At 40.5% G+C, this 18755-nt stretch overlaps 1 protein-coding gene across 6 annotated transcripts in view; it reads right to left on the bottom strand.

The window, feature by feature from the left end:
* The window catches only part of TFDP2 (transcription factor Dp-2), a 138623-nt gene that overhangs the window by 59921 nt on the left and 59947 nt on the right, over positions 1-18755 (bottom strand). The window contains exon 1 of one of the 6 annotated variants that reach the window (XM_021717217.1): positions 11531-11559. The exons of the other annotated variants lie outside the window; for them this stretch is intronic. The gene's annotated coding sequence lies outside the window, so the exon portion shown is untranslated. Of the gene's footprint in view, positions 1-11530; positions 11560-18755 lie in introns of those variants that run through there. 6 annotated transcript variants of the gene reach the window in all.

The raw sequence follows: 18755 nt of genomic DNA, 5'->3' as shown, positions 1-18755 counted from the left end.
GAACTACAGGCACGTGCTACCACACCCGGCTAATTTTTTGATTTATTGTAGAGATGAGGTTTCACCATGTTGCCCAGGCAGGTCTCGAACCCCTGGGCTCAGGCAATCCTCTCACCTTGGCCTTTCAAAGTGCTGGGATTAAAGGCTTGAGCCACTGTGCCAGGCCTTCTTTTTACCTTTTAAATAAATGTAGGTACTAGAAAATTAAGAACTACAGAAGCAGCTCATACTATGCGAGGAAACAGCACTGGTCTATCCTCCACGTGGTGGTCATGAAACGATCATCTTCAGAACCTTCCTACTGGCTTTGTATCTGTTAGCTTAAGTCCCCAGGATGCTTTACAAAAGTCCTATGTTACCTTCAGCCCCTGCTTTCTGACCTTGACACCTGTCGATCTCTCCCTATTTCATTTCTCTACATTGACACAGGTCTCTCCACTGTTCTTCAAACCATGCCAAGCAAGTTCTACCTCCTGGCCTTCGTCCTTCAAGTTTCCTCTGTCTGCAATCTTCCCCCAGATATCCACGTGTCTTATTCCCATTTCCTTCAAGTCTGCGCAATCATCACGGCAGCAGCGATGCCTGACCATCCTTTATCAGTACTTCCTAATTTACTACACTTTATTTTTCAACACAGCATTTATCTCTACATGATACATTACACATTTATATTTACTTGCAGATGTGATGATTATCTATCTATAGTCCACTCACTCAGAATATTAAGTTCTACAAGGTCAGGGACTTTGTCATCTCATTCACTGCTGTGTCTCCAGCACCTAGCACAGTGTCTAGCATATAGCAGAGCTCAATAAATGTGTGCTGGGTGAATAAATTAATGAATACATGAATGTCTGCATGCAAGCATATGGTACAAATTCATGAAGCAAAAGTGTACAGTGAAAACTAAGTCTCCTGCCATCCCCAATCACCACCTAAGTGTTCTCTCTCTTAGTGACAGCTACTGGTGTCAGCTTATATATAAACTTCCAGAAATATTCTAGGCATATAAAAACACATATGTAAAATATTCTTTATCTTTACACATATGGTTAAATATTGTATTAGACTGCATTTTGTTTTTCATGTAATGATATTATATCCATCTTACACGTCTCTTCATGACTATATATATAATGTTGCCTCAATATTTATTTTATTAGCTATATAGTATTCCCTTTTCTGCCTTTAGCAGTTTTTTTTATTATTGAGTCCCTGAGCAACAGAAAAGCGTTTAGTATTACAAATATTACTGCAATGACTATATATATGTCTTTACACACATTAGTTGAGACAACTGGTTACACCAATTTACCCTCCCTTTAGAAATGTATGAAAGTGTCCGTTTACATATATCCTCACCAATCCAGTGTGGTTTTTTAGTTTGCTTGTTTTTAGTTAGGAGTCTCACTCTGTTGCCCAGGCTGGGGTTAATGGCATGATCAGAGCTCACCACAGCCTTGATCTCCTGTCAAGTGATCTTGCTTCAGCCTCTGGAACAGTTGGGACTACAGGCACATGCCACTAGACCTGGCTAATCTATCTGAATTTTTGTTGAGACGAGGTCTCGCTGCGTTGCTCAGATTGTTTTCAAACTCCTGGACTCAATCAATCCTCCAGCCTTGGCTTCCCAAAGTGCTGGGATTACAGGCATGAGCCACCGTGCCTGGCCCCAGTGTATTATTAAACTTTATTTTTGTCAATTTTATATTCAAAATAGTATAATATCTCATTTTGATCTTATTTTGATTTTAATTTATTGTTATAAGCAAGCTGAGCATCTTTTGTTTAAAAGTCATCTAAATTCTCCTTCCTGAGAATTATGGTCATCTTTTTACTGATTGTTGATTTTTTAAAAATTGGTAGAATCTCGTTAAATACCGGAGGAATTAGTTTATTCTGTTATACCTGTGGCAAATATTTTTCCCAATTTTACACTTTTTGTATTTTACCTTTTACACACTGTTTTATAATATAGTCAATTTTCACAGTGGTTCACACCTGTAATTCCAGCACTTTGGGAGTCCGAGGCGAGAGGATTGCCTGAGCCCATGGGTTCGAGATCAGCCAGGGCATCATGGTGAGACCATGTCTCTACAATAAATCAAAAAGTTAGTTGGGTGTGGTGGCGTGTACCTATAGTTCCAGCTACTTGGAAGGCTGAGGCAGAAGGATCACCTGAGTCAAAGCAGACTGATACCACGGTGGCTGTGATGGTGCCACTGCACTCCAGCCTGGGTGGCAGAGTGAGACTCCGACTCAAGAAAAAACAAAACACAGGCTGAGCTCGGTGGCTCAGGCTGCAATCCCAGCACTTTGGGAGGCCAGGGTGAGCGGAATGCCTGAGTCCACAGGTTCGAGACCAGCCCGGGCAACTTGGCGAGACCTCGTCTCAACAATAAATAAAAAAAATTAGCGGGGTTTGGTAGCATGTGCCTGTAGTTCCAGCTACTTGAAAGGCTGAGGCAGAAGGACCACTAGAGCCCAGCAGGTTGGTGCTGGGGTGGGGTGAGTGTACCACTGTAATCTAGCCTGGGCAACGGAGTGAGACTCCAACTCAAAAAACAAACAAATACAGTCAATTTTATAGTTTTTGTTTGTTTGTTTTATAACTCTTGTGTCAAACTTTAAAAGGCCTGTGAGTAATGCTTAAATATAAAAAAATGGTCAGAGTAATTGCGAGGTTTTAAAATTTACCTCTGCTCCCCACCCTAGAGGTGCACATAATCCGTGGACATGACATGCTGCACTTCAGTTACCTTACAGAGCTTTCTATTTCAGGTTGAATATGCTATTGTTTTTTGGGGGTTGAAATCTCTGTCGCCTAGGCTGGAGTGCAGTGGAACGCTCATGGCCACTGCAGCCTCGACCTGCTGGACTCAGGTGATTCCTCCACCTCAGCCTTCCAAGTAGCGGGAACCACAGGCTTGTGTCACCTCGTCCATCTAATTTTTTTATTTATTGTAGAGATGAGGTCTTACCATGTTGCTCAGGCTCGTCTCGGACCCGTGAGCTCAGGCAATCCGCTCACCTCAGTCTCCCAAAGTGCTGGGATTACAGGCTGAGCCACCGAGCCCGGCTATGCTAAATGTTTTAACTTGAGTGCTCACAACATCACTCTAGTAGAGATGGGTGAGAAACAGGAGATTAAGTAGTTCCTAACATCCCCATAGTATAATGGTAAAAGTACCTCTGGAATCCCCCCATCCCTCCCACCCCTTCGTATATGGGTCCAAAATGGAAACCAAGCATTCCATAGTGCACAGAGAAGGTCACAAGATCTGAAATGCACTTTCCTACGTATCACAGACATGGAAACAAATGCCTGGATGTTTTTGCAGCTGTCAGAACACAGGACTTTTAGGTTCCCCAAATGGACCACAAAACCAGAATCTTTCCTAAGAAAGAATCCTTGAAATGACCATAAGAGACTTCTCTGTAACTCTAAGGTCATACTCCCAGATGGATCAATAAATCTATGCCACTCTTCTCTACACACTTTCCCTAGAAGATTAAACCTTTTCTCGTTCGAGACCAGCCTGCGCAACATGGCGAGACCTCGTCTCTACAATAAATCAAAAAATTAGCTGGGTGTGGTAGCACATGCCTGTAGTTCCAGCTACTTGGAAGGCTGAGGTGGAAGGATCACCGGAGCCAAGCAGGTTGAGGCTGCAGTGCACTCCAGCCTGGGCAACAGAGTGAGACTCCAACTTAAAAAAAAAAAATCTGTTCTTTGATAAGCTTTTTTACTGAGAAGATATCTTTTAAAACAATTAGCTAGCTCCCTCTTTCTCTGCTATCTAAAACCATAAGCGTGCTGAATTCTTCAATTTGAGAGAAGAAAAATATTCTCTATCTTCCCACATGTGAAGATTGAAACAGTTCCTCTTCATTTCTTAAGAAAGTTCTAGTCAAGTACTGGTATCTGGACTATTACAATTGGTTTTATTTAGTTCATCAAACCTCAAAGCTAGAAGATGTTAAAAATCGTGAGGTCAGCCGGGCACAGTGGCTCATGCCTATAATCCCAGCACTTTGGGAGGCTGAGGTGAGAGGATTGTCTGAGCCTCGGGTTCGAGACCAGCCCGGGCAACTTGGCGAGACCTCCAGCTTCTTGGAACAGTGAGGCGGAAAGATCACTTGAGCCCAGCAGGTTGAGGCTACGGTGGCTGGGAGCATGCCACTGCCCTCCAGCCTGGGTTGGAGTGAGACTCCAACTCAAAAAAAAAAAAAATGCAAGGTTGCTTGCAGTATCTTTCCCTTTCAATATTTTTAAACATGTATACCCCAAAACATTCATCTTATCTGCTGTTTTTTTACTGGCTTACTTATGTTTAGTTAAAACATATCATTTTTGTCTTTTTCTGTTAGTTTCTTTAGCCAAGAAAACCATTTAATTCTTAATTTTCTCTTTTCTCCTCCACCTGCTTAATTAAAATTTCCTAGTTTTGGACAATCTTCTGATTAATAACTGGTGGTTTACTACATGTCCTCAAATGACGTGGGTTTTCCAATTCTTCCCAGTAGTTCTTCCCAAATATGCCTTGTCATAAGAGGCACCGCCAGGGAGGCTGGTGGGGGGTCTCTTTCATTGGAAACAGACCCTTCTGGCAAGGGGTAGTGGCTCATTCCTGGAACCCCAACACTCTGGGAAGCTGAGGCAAGAGGATTGCTTGAGCCCAGGAGTTTGAGATCAGCCGGGTGACACAGCAAGACCTTATCTCTACAAAAAGAAAAAATAAAAAAATTATCCAGGCGCGACGGCCCCTGTAGTACTAGCCACTTCGGAGGCTGAGCCGGAAGATCGCCTGAGCCCGGGAGTTTGAGGCTGTTTTGAGTCATGATCATGCTGCACTCCAGCCTGGGAGACAGACTAAGAACCCTGACTCAAAAACAAAAACAAAATAGACATTCCTAGCTCCAATGGACACCTGAAGAATCAGAAGCTAGGTGGAGAATCATACTTTTTAACAAGTGACTCAGATGATTCTCATGATTAGGCAACACCAGGAAAGAAAGACTGCTTCAAGTGTCCTTCTCTTGTTCAAATTAAGAAAGTAACGGTGTAAATAGACTCTAGCACCCTAAGTTTATCTCTGTTTTCATTTCAAAGAGAAAGGGCGGAATGACCCTTATTTCTTCAATTTCTTGTTCTTATGTGTTATATTATTTCAATGCTTAGCCCATTTTCAACTGCTATTTTTAGCACCATCGCCATAGTCAATATACTCACCAGATGGCACACACATATTGTTTACAGACGAGTAAAAAGCGCACAGAAAGCAGCCCACTTTATCTCCCACCAACAGCCACTGAATGGCTAGAGTTGATCGAGGCAAGGTGCAACCACAAGCATCAGAACTCATGAGGACTAGAATGCCCGCGAGTATGTCAGTGGAAATCAATCATTCTCATGAGGAAGCTTATAATCCTTCTGAGATGGTAACCAGACAGTGGTAACAAGTAAATCCTTTCGAATGTACAATCGAGATATTTTTCTCATATTTATAAGAGGTGACAATGACTGCAGATAGACTTTGAATTTAAAAGTTGGGTTCTTAAAATAAATTTAAAACTTTAGGACATGAGGCCAAAGAGACTAAAGACCTTTGAGTTAAGAATTCTTTGAGTTAAGAATTTCTTTTTTTTTTTTGAGTTGGAGTCTCACTCTGTCGCCCAGACTGGAGTGGAGTGGCCACTCCAGACCACGGCAGCCTCAACCTGCAGGGCTCCGGCGATCCTTCTGCCTCGGCCTTCCGAGTAGCCAGAATTACAGGCATGCGCTACCACGCCCGGCTGATTTTTTGATTTATTGTAGAGATGAGGTCTCCCTGCCCAGGCGGGTCTTGTACCCGCGGGCTCAGGCAATCCACTCACCTCAGCCTCCCAAAGGCGCGGGATTACAGGCTGAGCCACCGAGCCCGGCTAGTTAAGAATTTCAAAGTAGGGTTGGGTGCGGTGGCTCAAGCCTGTAATCCCAGCACCTTGGGAGGCCGAGGTGAAAGGATTGCCTGAGCCCATGCGTTTGAGACCAGCCTGAACAACTTGGTGAGACCTTGTCTCCACAATAAATCAAAAAATTAGCCCAGTGTGGTCACACATGCCTGTAGTTCCAGTTGCTTGGAATGCTGAGGTAGAAGGATAGCCTGAGCCCAGCACGAGGCTGCGGTGTCTGTGAAGGTGCCACTGCAGAGACTCCAACTCAAAATTTAAAAAGAAATTCGAAGTAGTTCTTTTCCTTAGGAAATGAAAAAGGGATCATTGTTTCATAATACCATCCTAAACAGCTCATTCAAAACGGCAGTAAGTTACAGTCTTATTTCAACATATATGCCACTTGAGAGATATTTAAGTCAGATTGTGTAAGAAATCTTAGACATCCATGTCAATGAAGCCTCTCTGTATTAAAAACTTATCCACGAAAAGATTTTTCGCAAACTTTTAGAAATAAGTTGTACTGTGTCTTCCTGGTACACAGTAAGTGCTCAGGTAGTGGTCTCTCCATTTTTCTGTCCGAGAAATTGACAAGAAAATTGTCATATTTTCCTCACAGGTGAGCAAAGTGCAAAAATAAGTTCCTTGTGGATGTTCTCCAGCTTTAGAGTTACCATCTAAAAATTCATTTGCAAATTGGCTGCTTGAAACTCAGTAGAAAGAAACAATGTGACTATATGATAGTTCCCAGATCCTTCACAAAACAGTTAACTCCTAATATACTCAAAGCATGGTACTCATACTGTTCCACATGTTCCTAAACAATGTAAAAAGTTTTTTGGTTTTTTTTTTGAGTTGTAGTCTCACTCTGTTATCCAGGCTGGAAGGCAATAGCATGCTATAATGTAAGGTTTGATGGATTAGAGGGCATTAAAAAAAAGTTGATGACTCCACATGTAATACAAAACTATGATAGCATCACAAATTGTAGTTATCAAAAATGTGTGTCAATTACAATTATAAATGTAGATGTGACAATAAGTTATTAAACAAGGAAAACAGCATCAGCAACAGCAATAAACAGTTGAGACTCCTAACTCTTCAAATTAAGAAATTTTTTTTTTTTTGAGTTGGAGACTCACTCTGTCGTCCAGACTGGAGTGCAGTGGCTGCTCCCAGCCACCGCAGCCTTGACCTGCTGGGCTCTGGCGATCCTTCCGCCTCAGCCTTCCAAGCAGCTGGAACAACAGGCGCGTGCTACCATGCCTGGGTAATTTTTTTGATTTATTGTAGAAATGAGGTCTCGCCAAGTTGCTCAGGCGGGTCTCGAACCAGTGAGCTCAGGCAATTCACTCACCTCGGCCTCCCAAAGCGTGGGATTACAGGTTGAGCCACCAAGTCCAGCCCAAATTAAGAAAATAAAAGCAAAACAGTTGAATTATTTTCAGATGAATTCTCACTATCCCTGCAGATGTAAATTATGGACTTGCTGAGTATATGTTCAATCGATGTTAGAGAAGAGCACATTAGTTTTCATTATAGTGTAGGTATATACTCTACATGATAAACCAAGTTCTCTTATCTTGTATATTTATATTCTATAAGAAACCAAACCGATTCAAGTTTGTTATCTAGAAATTGATTGGCAGTGACTAAATGGAAGAAAAAAAACTATCCTAATTCAGTTGATCTAGAGGTCATTCTTTCATTATCTTTGATTTCTAATAAACATTTTTACTTTCCAGTGGAAATTATTTCCATTGATTTCACTATTTAAAATATATGCTGACCAGGCATGGTGGTTAACGCCTATAAATCCCACTTTGGGAGGCCAAGGTGAGAGGACTGTTTGAGCCCACAGGTTCAAGACCAGCCTGGGCAACTTGGTGAGACCTCATCTCGACAATAAATTAAAAAATTAGCTGGGTGTGGTGACATGTGCCTGTATTTCCAGCTATTTGGAAGGCTGAGGCAGAAGAATCACCTAAGCCCAGCAGGTGGAGGCTGGGCTGCAGTTGCCGCAAGTGTGCCACTGTACTCCAGCCTGGGTAACAGAGTAAGACTCCAACTCAAAAAAAAAAAAAAAAGCACTGAAAGAAGACTTCAGAATGAAGCTCCTGTGGTTCTGGGCTTTGTAATCATCTAACACAAAACTCTAACACAAAACTGAAGACTTAAGGGAATCTGAACCTTATTTATTCATTGTTATCCAAGCCAGCATGCTCAGAGTAACTGATTGAGCCTTTTTTGCTCCCTTACATATATGTTTGCAAATAGAAATAAGTAATGGCTCACTATAAATAAATTTCTAATCTCTGTGGTAGAGTAAGAGGGAAGATTTGCTTAATATCTATATTTTTCTGAAGAAAAAGTCTTTTGGGCCAGGCACAGTGGCTCATGCCTAGAATCCCAGCACTTTAGGAGGCAGATGTGAGAGGATTGCCTGAGTCTGTGGGTTCGAGACCAGCCTGGGCAACACGGCAAGACCTCGTCTCTAATAAAATAAAACAAAATAAAATAATTAGCTGAATGTGGTGGCGCACACCTGTAGTTCTAGCTACTTGGAAAGTGGAGGTAGAAGGATCACCTGAGCCCACCAGGTTGAGGCTGCGATGCCCATGAGCAGTGTGCCACTGGATTCCAGGCTGGGCAACAGACACTGACTCCAAAAAAAAATTACATTATTTAGCCAGATGCGGTCGCTCATGCCTATAAATTCCAGCACTTTGGGAGGCGGAGGCAGGACGATCACCTGAGCTCAGGGGTTCGAGACCAACCTGGGCAACTTGACGAGACCTTATCTCTACAATAAATTTTTTTAAAAAACCAAAAAAACTCCTAAAACTAAAAACTTACATTATTTGATCAAAATAGTAAAAGTTCTTACTTTAAGCAAATCTACAGTTTATAAATTCATTTTAAACTCTATAAGTTATTTTACTTATCTTAGGAAAAAACTTAACCATTACATGCTGCTATTCCTTAAAAAAAAAAAGCAAAATGGACCAGGCACAGTGGCTCAAGCCTGTAATCCCAGCATTTTGGGAGGCCGAGATGAGAGGATTGCTTGAGTCCACAGGTTCAAGACCAGTCTGGGCAACATGGTGAGATCTCGTCTCTACAATAAATCAAAAAATTAGCCAGATGTGGTAGCATGTGCCTGGCTACTTGGAAGGCTGAGGCAGGAGGATCACCAGAGCCCAGCAAGTCCACGCTGGGGTGGCCATGAGTGTGCCACTACACTCCAGCCTGGGCAACGGAGTGAGACCCCAACTCAAAAAAAAAAAAGCAAAATGTACACAGATCATTTTAGACTCTTAATTTTAATTAAAACAATGATCAAATGAATTTCAAAATCTCTAAATTGTCATTATTTGAGAAAAAGAAAATCTTCAGGGAAGCCCACAGATCCTAGCTAAGAACAAGAGAAATTTTTAATAATTTCCTTGAATGTTGATATATTTTTAAGTCTTCTCCTTAGACCAATTAAATATTTAGAAAACTGTCTAATATTCTATCCATATACACAATTTAAACTATGGCTTGAAAACTTTCTTGGCTATTGTGAATTACTACTAATTTTACAGTGTAGGCTAAAGCAAATGTTTATTGAGTGTCTTATGAAAGATTTGGTGCTCAGCACTGATTTTCAGGAGCTACCTTTAAGAAATGCATAAAGTTATAATGCATATAAATGCACATTATACAAGAGCATAGGACTTCTTTGTGTTACTTGTAAAAGGAAAGGTTTTTACTTTCTCATTCTGAATGTCACAAACTCAAAAAACTATTTCTTTACATTCTGACTGCTTTCCTTAGATGCATATGGCTTCCAAGCTCCTTTCCTACTCTTTTAGCAGACATTCTCTTTTTTGCATTCGCAACCAATCTAAGCTTATTATCTTTCTTTTTAGAGGCAAACTGCAACACATCGTTTCAATTAAACCCACAACATTTCTCCCACATTTCTCATTGAAAGGTCTTAAGAGTATGTCTCAGGCTTCTTTCAGAAGATGAGATGATCGAGCAACATATGTAACTGATGTTTCATATTTCAATTTCATTTTAAGCTTTTGTACCTATTGTATAACCACAAACTTTTGCAACCTAAGTATTTCCTATACATTTTACATGGCTCAGGTTCTTAAAAAACAGTCTATATGATTTAACTATCAATTTTTTTCTCTAACTTAAATGCACTAACATTACTGTTTTCACATTTTCATTAATTAATTTCAAAAATTAATTAATTTTTGAAGATTTAAAAAAACTTCTTTAAATGGGATTTACTCATTTTGTTACCCTATACTGAATCCTGAATACAGAATAATAAATTTTAAAAGTCTAAGTTTTATTTATCCACCGATTAAGTCAGATTTATGACCTCCTCTCCCCATTTCAGCTACTGTGTGTGAGTTTTGAATGAAACTACCTCAATTGTAACAGAAGAAACATCTGTTGCTTTTTTCTTCCTCAGGGCTTTCCTAACTGAAAGAAAGGCTCTCTGCCTGACCTCCTCTCCCACTCCTCCCTCCCCACACTAAGTTCCTTAAAACTCTTTTAAGTGAATGTATTATTTAAAATTTTACCATATCTATTAACAATGTCATAGTTTATGTAGAAACATTCATTTTCTTTCTGAAGTTCAAAGAATTATTAAATGCTACACACATAAAAAAACAAGACATGTGCCTGACAGAATATAAACTGTAACAAAAATGTAGACTTCAAGGGTATACTTGAAATGATCAATGCAATCAAGTTGTCACACATTCCCAGTTCATTAAGAATTGCTTAGGGATAAGATTTTTCTCACAATATCCAGAGTCACATAGCATTTTGTATGCTATATTTTCTTTGCCAATCCAAGGCTAACATAATGGCAGTCACTACCCCAAGAGGCAGACACCAAATGGTGCCACCCACACTCTCACACTGTGCCTCATAATAAACCATAAAGCAGTGGAATGCACCGGCCCCTTTATGAGCAAACAATGCCTAAGCTTCATTAGAATACAGCTGACATTTTCAAAGCACAAATACTTTTAAGAAAAATGTACTAGAAAAAAAAGGAATGAAACAGCTATAAAAGCTGAAATATTTTTCAAGTGTCAGGTTGATTTTCAAAGATCCTGAGGGAGTGCATTGTGCTGCTGACAATTTAAAAGTTTTCATAAATGAAAAAAATGTTTAATTAAGAGCAAAGCTTATTTTATTAACTACTGGGGGGAAAAATGAAAGTAAAAACTATCATTTCAATTGCTTTCACAAGTAATAGCCATAAAGTATCTCTAAAATTATTCATTTCTTCAACTGCTTCTTTAGTTCTTGATTGAAGAAAATTGAGCTCTGGAATTGTTTTCACATTTTAATTAATTTATATAAGTAACTGAGTGATAAACTAAGCTACCTCTACCCCTCCCCCCCCACCCCAACCCCCAAGCTTTAGTAGTTTTTCTGTCTGCAACAAGCAAGGACTTCTTGAAATCAGCGTGCTCCTGGCCATTTACCAATTTAATATTGCTGCTGCTGAAAGAATATAAAATAAACGCTGTAAAAACTACCCAGCAGTAAGAAACAAACTGATCTCTCTTACCTGGTCTAAGGAAGCATGCCTCTCACTGCAGTACCAACAACACTCTACAGTCTTTGTTACCATTCAGTGGAAACTTGAGACTGTGTCAGACGTAAGCAATCGAGCTCAGAAAAGCTCCATTTAAAATACTTCTCAGCAAAACTAAAAAGATGCTCAAGAAAACTGTTTGGTTAACTGGCTTTCAAAAGATCTATGAACACTGTCTGTAACAAAGACACTTCAAAATAAATTGAAAGTGCGAGTCTTAAGAGGTGGGGCTTTTCTATGTAGAGTCTTGCTTTCCTATTAAATTAAAAGAATTTTTTTGGTTAAAAAAATGCTTAGAGTAAAAGTGGTAAAATGATAAAATGCCTAACTTCAAGTTAACATTTTTATAAATATCACCTGAATTTTAACTAGTTAAAAAAAATAAGATTAGACTTACTCATGAAACCTGCATAATTCAAATTATACATGTCAGGGTATTTGCTGGCTCCAAAGCAGTCACAAAGCAGGAGGCCTTAATGCATCTTGAAAGTAGAGCATAAGCACCACGAGTTTAGGGGGAAAGAAAAAGGAGAAACTCTTGAAAAACTGGTTGGGTTTTTTGAACCTGTAATAACTGTCCAGCTCTTGCGGGAGGAAAAAAAAATGTCCTGGTTCTGCCCCCTGAGATAGGAGGTTATGCTTCAATGCCAAAATGAATGACAGGCCCATTTCTGATATCAACAAAGAACAGCTTAGTTAGGCTCTATTTTTTTTTTCTTTTTTTTTTTCTTTTTTTTGCCACTTTCCCACACAGAAATTCTAAAATTTTCAGGTTAGTCTCTTTATATCTAGGGTTAAGTACCTTTCTGCATTTTCTGAAGCGGGAACCCAAATATGTTGTCCTGGTTTTTTAAATGGTTAATTAAATATACATACCTAATCATCTTACTCAGTTTTCCTAGGCAGGAACCTGAGCAAAAGATCTTAAGGTCTTTTCTAAATCTATTCTTTGCAATATCAAATAACCATATATGTAATTATCAATCTTAATAAGCCTTTCTAGCATTTCATGTGTGGCCCAAGTAGGTAACTTTAAAAATAAAGCAACTGAGATATTAAAATTTTCCATTAGATAGATGTAAAAATAATTTGCCAAAGTACATGTCTACAATTATACACATTTAAAACAATAAATACTTCAATCAACAACATATATTTACTGAATAGTTAACCCATGAGCCAAGCACTATTTTAGGCCCTGGGGATATAGCAGTGAATACAACAGACAAAAGCCAAGCAAAAATCCCTGTCTTCAGTGAGCTTATTAGTTTATATCGCAGTTCCCGGTAAGTACAACTCTACAAAATGACTTAGGTATTTACCTTTCTTTGATTAGTTTCCGCCTAATTCGAAATACTCCCCTTTGAAAGTATGTCTTGACAACAACTTCAGAAGGTGTCACAAAGTATATTGTGCTCTGGTAAGTGCTGTATCACAAGTGTCTAAAACAGTGCCTGCTAGACACTCACATATATACATTGAATGAAATAGATCAGAGAGCTTTCTTAGACTCAAACTTTTTCTTTGCTAACACATATTATACTTAACATGCATACAGAGATCTGCCAACAATGATACAGTACAGGTTATAAATTACATTGGGTTGTAAACACATGCTAGTTTAAACAAAATTCAAAATATAACCTATAAAACCCTCTATCTTTCAAATTCTAGAAACTGTTTTTACAGTTGACCTCATATTTGAGGTCAGCATAATATGAGAGGTCAGTATATCTGAGAAAAGAAATCAGATAAACTTCTTTAAACTAAGTTTTCATGGACAGTCAGATTTCAGAGGACTTTTGAATAAAAAAAAGAAACATAGAAATTACATAGAATCTGATCTGTTTAGTGTATTTAAATCTTATATCTATATATTTATTTACATTCCCCTATTTGAAAACAATTATTTTTTTTTTGAGGCTGAGCCTCACTCTGTGGCCCAGGCTGGAAAGCAGTGGCACACTCATGGCCATTGCAGCCTTGACCTGCTGGGCTCAGGCAATCCTTCCACCCCAGCCTCCCAAGTAGCTTGAATGACAGGCTTGCACCACCACGCCCAGCTAATGTCTCGATTTACTGTAGAGATGAGGTCTCACCAAGTTGTCCAGGCTGCTCTTGGACCCTGGGCCCAGGCAATCCTCTCGCCTCCATCTTCCAAAGTGCTGGGATTACAGGCTTGAACTACCATGCCCAGCTTGGAAAAAATTTTTAAACTTCCTTTCCTGCTCTGCATCATTCCTGATCATCTTACCAGATGACTTTTTTACAGAGAAAATAAGTTCACACCTCTGGCCTGTCAGATCTTCCAGAAGTGCTTACCCAGGTCACCTAAGGACATGGTCACATCTACTTGGCTATAGTCTTAAAACAAAAGGTAATTAAACTTCCAAGTACTCGGGTATATTAACTATACTTCTAGGCCGGGCTTGGTGGCTCAACCTGTAATCCCAGCGCTTTGGGAGGCCGAGGTGAGTGAATTGTCTGAGCCTGTAGGTTTGAGACCCGCCTGGGCAGCTTACAAGACCTCATCTCTATAATAAATTAAAAAATTAGCCGGGCGTGGTAGCGTGCACCTGTAGTGCGCCTGTAGTTTCAGCTACTCGGAAGGCTGAAGCGGAAGGCTCGCCGGAGCCCAGCAGGTTGAGGCTGCAGTGGCCAGGAGCGGCCACTGCACTCCAGTCTGGGTGACAGAGTGAGACTCCAACTCAAAAAAACAAAAAACTATACTTCTAAATAGTAGAGTATCCCTTCTCTCTCTCATTCCTCAGAGCTAGGCAATAATTACAAGTTCAAATATAAACAACCCAGTACATATTTTAACAATAAACCTACCAGCAACTCAAGGCCAGGAAGACATGCGGTGGTGGAGGCCAAGCGATGAATAAAATATGGTAGGCCAAAGTAGGGTTCTGCTATCCTCGCAGGATCTATTTTTCTTCTCCCTCGCCATCATTCATACTTTCCTCCCACAAATACTTATGAGCACCTATTACATATCAGGCAACAGACTGACCTGCTCGAAATTCAGATCTACGCCACAGATCTGAACTTCCACCTGTCTCTTTTCTTCCAACGTTTTCCTTCACCCTGTAGCCTTCCTTCCTAGTGCCTTTTCTCCAGCACTCACACTAGCCTTCGCTGCCCTTCAAACTACTATCCAGCCTTTCTCAGCAGGTAGCATAATCACTATTTTCCAAGTTCTTTTTCAAGTATGTGACTTAGCATGGGGAAATTCACAGGGGCATGATAAAATGCATCTTCTATAGGTCTTCTCAGACAATTTCTCCTTAATCTTATAAAGAAAATCCATTTAAGGGCTAGGCACAGTGGCTCATGCCTGACATCCCAGCACTTGGGAGGCTGAGGCTGAGGTTGGAAGATCGCTTGAGTCCAGGAGTTCAAGACCAGCCAAGACGACACAGCAAGACCTCATCTCTACCCTCTCCCAACCAAAAAAAAAAAAAATAGCAGGGAGTGGTGGTAGGTGCCTGTAGTCCCAGCTACCTGGGAGGCTGAGGTGAAAGGATTGCTGCAGTAGCTGTGATTGTGCCACTGTACTCCAGTGTGGGCAGCTGAGTGAGAAGCTGACTCAAAAAAACAAAAAAAAAAGAAAATCCATTTAAGCATCATATTAGTTGTAACTACTGATTGTCTGGAAGACACCAAAGGGTGCTAGGCATTCTCTCACCCCAGTTATAAGCTGATTTATTTGGACTAGAGTTTGCTATGTTTATTGGCAATCTGATCAAATATTAACCACATTTAACAGACACACATATGATTCTATATGCAGAAATGATATTATAGAAGCACAATGACAGTTTTTATTCGGCCAGTGCCTGCTAGATAAAACCATCTACCACAGTCATATAACAAAGGAGTGGAAATAAGCTATGTTGCACCTATACTTAATTTTATTTTTTTTAATGAATTAAGAAAGGTAGATTTATTTATTTATGTATCTTTTAGATTAGAAAATACAGTTTATTTGTGGGTAAATTAGAGAGAGAGAGAGAAATAAGATTCCCCCCCAAGGAGGGGGCAAAGCCAGGAAGCATGGTGACAGCCATAGCTCAAAAAGCATATGGCCACACAAGAGTCTAGCAAAGCAACGGCCTGAAAGGTAGATTTATTAAAGGAAAGATACTTTGTAAAGGGCACAACGGACAGGACAACAGCAAGAGTGTCTGCTGTCTGTTGATATACTTCATTTTCAAGTAAAATGTCTACTCTTCCCTATGAGTACTACACCGAAAGCAAAAGGGTTTCTGCTACTTACTACCTGCACAGGTAAGTGCCAATTTCTTTCTTTTCTTTTCTTTTTTGAGCAAGAGTCTCCACCGCAGCCTCCACCTGCTGGGCTCCGGCGATCCTTCCGCTTCAGCCTTCCAAGTAGCCGGAACTACAGGGGCGCGCTACCACGCCCAGCTAATTTTGATTTACTTACTTATTTTCTGGTTTACCGTAGAGACGAGGGCTCGCCAAATTGCCCGGGCTGGTCTCGAACCCGCGGGATCGGGAAATTCACTCACCTCGGCCTCCCACAGTGCTGGGACTACAGGCTGAGCCACCGAGTCCAGCCTGTGCAATGTGCTTAAGAAGTGAGCCGGGCGTGGCAGCGCGCGCCTGAAGGTCCGGCTGCTTGGAAGGCTGAGGCGGAGGGATCACGGGAGCCCAGCAGGTCCACGCTGGCGTGGCCGGGAGCGGCCCCTGCACTCCAGTCTGGGCGACAGAGTGAGACTCCGACTCAAGAAAAGAGAAATTACACAGTAAATTTTCACCTTTGCCTGCTCCTCTTACTCTTTCAATGTAGACATTTTTGGGTTCTGTCCTCGATGCTCTTTTCTTTAAGATCTATGAATACACTCCCTCTTTCTATGGTTTCATTCCCTCCACAGAGATGACTACAAAAATGTGTAATGCTGGCCGGGCTAGGTGGCTCAGCCTGTAATCCCGCGCCTTTGGGAGGCCGAGGGGAGTGGACTGTCTAAACCCGCGGGTTCGAGACCCGGGCAACTTGGCGAGACCTCGTCTCTACAATAAATCAAAAAACAGCCGGGCGTGGCAGCCCGCGCCTGTAGTTCCGGCTACTCGGAAGGCCGAGGCGGAAGGATCGCCAGCGCCCAGCAGGTCGAGGCTGTGATGGCCGGAAGTGCCACTGCACTCCAGTCTGGACGACAGTGAGGCTCTGACTCAAAAAAAAAAAAAAAAAAGTGTAATGCTAGCCCTGGCTTTCCTGTTCTGCTCTGCTCTAAACTCTTATTTACAGTTGCCTGTTGGACATCTCTATCTATCCAATAAGCCCAATCAACTTCTGCAGTTATAGAACTTCTTGTCCACCTTTCCAGACTCACTCATCCACCTGTGTTCCCCATCCTTATTCAAAAGGCATCAACATCCATAATAGATTGTGATTTTCTTCTTGCCTCATGTGCACCATCCAAATGCCCACATTGTTTCCAATTTTTTTCTAATACATATAATTTTCCTAGTTTAATAACAAAATAAATGTGAAATACAACTTCTGATGACCTTTGATGTCTAGAGCTACACTATCCAAAATGGTAGCCTTATCCATACGTGGCTATTTAAATTTACTAAAAGTAAGCACAATTTAAAAGTCAATTTCTCAGTCACTAGCCACATGTCAAGGGTGCCTTGGAGCTACATGTAGCTAACTGCTGTTGCATTAGACAGGCAGACAGCACTATTGAACATCTCTGATCTAGAAAATAATAGCAAAAAGTTAGTAGTCCAAATTTTCCTCAGTCTTAACCCCATGTACCTTTCTAACCTTATCTTCTACCAAAATCTAACTTAGTAACAACTGAGTTAGTGAGACCCACAAAATCAAGTCAAAGGCTTAAAGGATGAGGAAGGCTTAGACACGTAACGTGGAGAGGGATCTAGAAGGGAAGAAACCACAGATGCTAGATAGAAGAAGTAGTTCACTAAAGCCCTTACAAGTCAGAATTTGTATATTTAGTAATACTTGTAGACCCAGAGAAGGAATGGTAGAGTGGAGAAAGCATTAGCATTGGAGTCACAACACTTCATCCAAATTCAAGTATTTGTTTAGTTATAAGGGCCAGAAAGTGAACTCAAACTAGTTTGACTTGAAAGGAATTAACTGGCTCATCTGGCTCGCAGAATTCTAAAGGGTTACATAACCAAACTAGGAGGGTCAGAGATGCAAGGGCCTCCGGCACTCTGAGGCCACCTTGACTATGTCTGTCTCTGTCTCCATCTGCCTTTGTCTATGATTTTTCTCTCATAGTGGCATTGTTCTCTCCCACTATAGATCTCCCACTAACGATCCCCAGTATACGATGGGAAACATAGTCACTGATGTGTTACTAGTTTTATATCTTACAGATTCTATTAGCCCTAAAATATCAGGAAGACATTCATTGGCTAAGCTTGAATCAGGTACTCACGCGGCCAATGAAACATCAAAGTGATGAGGTGTTGAGGCAATCAAATGTGATCAGAAGGACATAATAATGTGAAATGTAGTATCTAGATAAATGAGGAGATTTGGTAGAGAAGCTTCCAGGTATCCCACCAACAGCTACTTAAATCACTAGTAGTGCATGCAATTCTGAATAAGTCATTTAAATATGAGATTAAGTAACTTGCCACTAATATAGTAAGAGGTAAAGTTAAGATTTGCTCTAGTTTTCTGACTCCAACAACTAGTATATTCTTTTCCTTAGAACATTCCTTAATCATCAAGGGGTGGGGGGGTGTCAACTATTCACCTCTTAAAAGCCATGTTGTCCACTCTGAAAGAGAGTCTTTTGTAAGCAGCAAGGGGTTTAGCTTTCAAACTTACTTCCCTCTTCAGAAACTTCAATGTTTCCCTCTCCGCTCAGTTTATCTTAACAGTTAAAATGCAGAGATATTTCCTTTTTAACTGCTGCCAAACTAAAAAAATCCTACTTTCCATTTCCCTTTAACCACCATATTTTTTTAAGAGGGGTATCTTCTGTATCCGGTATCTCAGCTTTCTCACCACTTATTATTAGTTAATTAATCGTTAATTCTTCAAAAATGTACCAAGTACTTCCAACATGATAATCACTGTGTTAGGCACTAGAGATACAAAAATAAAGAATGGTTCTTAGTCTCAAAAAAAAAAGCAACCCAATTTGGTTTCTAAGTACTCCAAAAACAAACAAATGAATCTGCATTG

This window comes from Carlito syrichta, unplaced genomic scaffold (genome assembly GCF_000164805.1).
Source record: "Carlito syrichta isolate Samal-C Ts95f unplaced genomic scaffold, Tarsius_syrichta-2.0.1 Scaffold309473, whole genome shotgun sequence".
NCBI classification, from domain to species: Eukaryota; Metazoa; Chordata; class Mammalia; order Primates; family Tarsiidae; genus Carlito; species Carlito syrichta.
Note: the sequence above shows the minus strand (reverse complement) of the source record. Positions and strands in the feature narration are given on the sequence as shown.